Source organism: Lathyrus oleraceus, chromosome 6 (assembly GCF_024323335.1).
Source record: "Lathyrus oleraceus cultivar Zhongwan6 chromosome 6, CAAS_Psat_ZW6_1.0, whole genome shotgun sequence".
NCBI lineage: Eukaryota > Viridiplantae > Streptophyta > Magnoliopsida > Fabales > Fabaceae > Lathyrus > Lathyrus oleraceus.
This window is the reverse complement of record NC_066584.1, coordinates 509,112,140-509,116,976: the sequence shown is the minus strand read 5'-3', so window position 1 is coordinate 509,116,976 and position 4,837 is coordinate 509,112,140. Positions and strand designations below refer to the sequence as shown.

The 4,837-nt window shown below is 37.8% G+C and overlaps 1 non-coding gene across 1 annotated transcript; it reads right to left on the bottom strand.

The window, feature by feature from the left end:
- Nucleotides 1–3,387: 3,387 nt before the first annotated feature.
- On the bottom strand, nt 3,388–3,494 carry LOC127099159 (small nucleolar RNA R71). Its single transcript, XR_007793700.1, has one exon. It is a non-coding gene; the product is annotated as a small nucleolar RNA R71 (small nucleolar RNA).
- Nucleotides 3,495–4,837: the final 1,343 nt, after the last annotated feature.

The window sequence follows — 4,837 nt, the reverse complement described above, 5'->3', positions numbered from 1 at the left end:
AACAACTGTTATTAATTCTACACTTGAATAGTTTCCGTACGTCCTAAATAGGACAAGAGGGGGTAAATGTTCTATGGTCCTCAACTTCTCGGACCCAAATTAGAGATTGCAATGCCTAACCACAAATACTTGTGTGTCATTTCCAAATCCAGAAGAGTTTCCACTGAGCAGATGGATCTCAAGCCAACTTGTTAAGGACTACTCCACACAAGTCGAACATGACTATACCATCCTCCTGTCTTAATTGCACTCAAGTTCGAGTTAGAACTTATCTCACCACTCAGAGACCACCAAGCACAACAAGCAAATTATATCATACATACATATATACAAACATCACATATATACAAATATATACACACAAAAAGTAGGCTAAACCCACTGGAGAATACTCCCCAGCAGAGTCGCCACTTAATTTCTGTAACGGTAAATTCATGATCATCAAGCTATGGATAAGCCAGACATCAAATAACAAGAGTCGCCATGGCGCTTTTATTGTTTCCAAGGGAAAAGGAAAAAAGTATGAACAAAACTCAAAAGTAAGAAGTTTTCAAATCAAAACTAATAAAATGTCAGAGATTACATGTAAGGGGGTTGGTTACACATAGGGAATGTGTTAGCACCCAAAGTGTCCTAGGTACTCCTAGGGAGCCCTTTTTGTGCGCATATGTATTTGGTACAAAATAATGTGTACAAACAAATAGAATGAGTGGATGAGAAAAGAATTCATTAATTATATTTTTGTGTTTGACAAGACCTTCGGACTTGCGCCTACGTACCAACATAAAAATAAGGGATCAAAACCTCATAGTTCGTGATACAAATTTTAAAGCGGATGCATTGCTTTTAACCAAATTTTAAGTTTGAAAGGCACAAAGGCCTAAAAATGGTTTGAATGAGTTAGTTCTTTTTGGCTCTTTTTTTAAAAGTTTAAGTCAAGTATAGTTAAGTTTATTTACAAGTTTGATTTAAGAAAAGAAGTTTGAAAATACAATGGCATAAAACCAAAGTTTCTATCTTTGCAAAGTGGTCAAAGTTTAGAATAAAATAAGTTCAGTCAAAGAAGATTTTGAAAAGGGAGAGAGAGATTTTGAAATTAAAGAAATGGGGAGAAGATGAATAGACTAATCCTATGCACAAAATTAAAAGTTAAGAGTTGAAAATATCTGACCAAATGGGTAGTAATCCAATAGACAAGAATATCAATAGAAACCCAGAATTCCCTTGGACATTTAGAATCAAAGCAACACACAAATGCACAATTATATTATCTTGAAGAGCAAAGGCATCAAATAAAGATAGCCATATCCAAGCTTTAGCCATATCATGATCTTCTTTCAAATTATCCCATGTAACAGATGATTTCTACAAGTCACGGGTTCAAAATAAAAGCTTCACAATGATCACATTGCATATGAACTCAGAGGGATCTTGAATGAATGATATTTGCACACTTCAAAATCTGTCCAAAATTAGCAATGTTGATGGCACGGATGCATGGGCATGTGCAGGCCCATGATGCAATGCAAAAAGGTCCAAAATGATTCCAAATGAAGTCTGAATGGAAGCTTGATTGGCAAGACAAAGTGAACTGAAGTTTTGAAGTTTGATTTTTTCCAATTATGCAGCCCTGTTAAAACCGTGTGCAGATCTAGCAAACCTCATCCAAAATGCATGAACTCGGGTTCTTTGGAAAGCTACGATCAAGGGGAACAAGTTTGATGTTTAACACTTTTTCATTTAGAGCATGGAACATGGAGAATTTTGAGGTGGAAGTTTGTAAATTTCAACATGTTGAAATGTTTTCTAAGTGTCAAGCCATATATCTCAATATTCCACCTTGCTTAACTTTTTATGTGAGCTTCAAATGAGAAAAAGTGTCACAAATTTCAAAGGCCTCCAAAATGGTCACAAATTTCATGTCATTTGGATTTATAATGATAGAGTTATGCATTTTTGAAGTTTGGAAAAATCACTTGTTCAATGGTCTAGGTCAAAAATGACCTATAATGTAACCTCATATCACATGCTCATAAAAGTTGAATTAGATCTCACTCCAAACATAAAAGTTGAAGTAGACATCTTGAATTTGATTGTGAGACTTTTAAATCTTTCATCTCATAAAAATTGAGCAAGTTATGGCCTTGGGAAGTTGACTTTCAAATTAGGGTTTAGACAAAATGACCTATAATGTTTCAACATAGAAAATGATTTTCCAAGAAAAACTAACTCTAGGTCTCAACATGAAAGTTGTTTGGAATGTCATTTAGAGTAACGTTTCTATTAGAATCATTTTCATATGGTGAAAATTGTAGGAGATAGGGTCTAGGGAGACCTAGTTTTGATCAGATGAGTTCATCTGGCCAACCACCATCAACCAACTTGCTAACCTTCAATTCTTTGGACTTTCTTGGCTCATGGTAGATCATATATGTATAAGATGATGAATTTTGAAGTTTCCCTTGAGAAATTTGGTCAATTGGTGAGATAGCTTGTTGGAGAAGTTACTCAAGATACCTAGTCAAACTGGGGTTTCCAAGGCAAATCACTTCCAAACTCTTGAAGAAAACTTTATCAATATAACATGTAGTAACCAATGGAACTCATATATGATGCTCATAACGATTCTTGGATCAATTCATGGTTGTTCTCTTTATCATTAGGGTCTTAAACCCTATATATGAACTTGATAGATCAATGGAGATCATGCCCTACCTACAAAGGAGTTAGGCAAATGCAAAGACATATTTTTGGTGTTTTGGTTTGTAAAATGATAATATACAAGTATGATACAATCACATAATGCTTGGTGATCTCTCCCAAAACAAACCCAATGAAAGAGGGGTAAGGAGAATGCCAAGGTATGATCCCAATGCTAATGCTTATGATGAAATTGCATGAGGGATCTTAGGGTCAAAATTGGGGTCTTACAATCGTATCAAGCTAAATCTTCCCGATACTACTATTCTTGTTCCTGAACCAGTCATTTAACCAGAGATGGTCGAAGGACCGCAAAATCGTCCTCTTAAGTACTATGCAATACCTTCGCAGGATGAACCGCATAACACCATTGTTGCCCCTGCCATCGAGGCCAATAATTTTGAGCTAAAACCTTCGTTTTTGTCAATCGTACAACAAAACCAATTTTCCGGTAGTCCCACGGAGGACCTGAACCTACATTTGTCAGTGTTTTTGCAATACGCAGACACAATGAAAGAAAATGGTGTCAGCCCTGAAGTTATTAGACTACATCTTTTCCCATTCTTATTAAGAGCTAGAGCTAGAGCTAGAGCTTGGCTCCAGTCTCTACCATCCAACTCTGTCACTATGTGGAATGAGTTAAAGAAAGTTTTCTTAGCACGATAATTCCCACCTAGTAAGACGGCTATGCTTAGAGCCCAAATAAACGGGTTTAAACAAAAAGATAATGAATCACTTTTTGAAGCTTGGGAGAGATACAAAGATATGATGAGGCTTTGTCCACATCACGGTCTAGAAGAATGGTTGATCATCCATACCTTTTACAACGGTCTCTTGTACAACACAAGATTGATAATAGATGCCGCCGCTGGTGGCGCACTTATGGATAAACCCTACAATGAGGCCTATCAACTTATCGAAAGTATGGACCCGAATTATTACCAGTGGGGAAGCGAAAGAACATCCATAGAGAAACCTCCAACGAAAGGCGGCATGTACGAATTAAGCAGTCTTGACCATGTCAACGCCAAGGTAGACGCTCATACTCAAAAGATAGACAACTTGACCATAACACTTGTAGCCACCGTGGCTGCCGTAGCACCAAACTGCGAGATATGCGGAGTTCCGAGGCATGCTGCCCCAGAATGTCAACTCTTGACAGGAACCTCCACAAACTAGGTGAACTATGCTCAAGGAAACCCTTATTCAAACACCTATAACCCAGGTTGGAAGACTCATCCTAATTTTTAGTACAAAATAATAATGCATTGTATGCACCTAACCAAGCACCTGTTGTACCACCAGGATATCATAAAGCTGCCACAAATACTCAAAATGCTCCTAGGAAGTCAAACCTAGAAATAATGATGGAAAACTTCATAGCTACCCAAGTCCAAACAAATAAGGTTTTCCTAAATCAAAACATACACACTAGTGAGCAAATCAAGCAGTTAGCAAACAAGGTAGACGCGTTAGCCACCCATAACAAAATGTTGGAAACACAAATCTCGCAAGTGGCTTAACAACAAGCACTTACTGCTGCTCCTGCAGGCACATTCCCTGGACAGCCGCAACCAAACCCAAAAGGTCATGCAAATGCTATTATACTACGAAGTGGGACAGAACTAGACGGACTGACCGACCCTGGAATTCAAAACCCATCCATGCACCAAGACCCTGGTAAGGAAACTGAGAAGGAAGACGATCAAGAGGAAGATAAAAACGAGGAGGCCGTAGAGAAAGAAGAACCTTATGTGCCTCCACCACCGTATAAACCCCCTATCCCTTATCCTCAAAGACTTGTTAAATCTAAAAGTGTGGGGCAATTTAAAAACATTGTAGAGCTTCTAAAACAATTGAATATCACAATACCCTTTGCAGAAGCCATCACTCAAATGCCCTCATATGCTAAGTTTCTCAAGGAAATCTTATCTAACAAGAAGAAGATAGAGGATAACAAAACTGTTACACTTACTACTGAGTGTAGCGCCATAATACAAAACAATATGCCTCCTAAGCTAAAAGACCCAGGTAGTTTCTCCATAACCTGTGTAATCAGAAAGTTTGTCATAGACAAAGCACTATGCGACTTAGGAGCCAGTATTAGCTTAATGCCCTTGTCCATATGCGAAAGGCT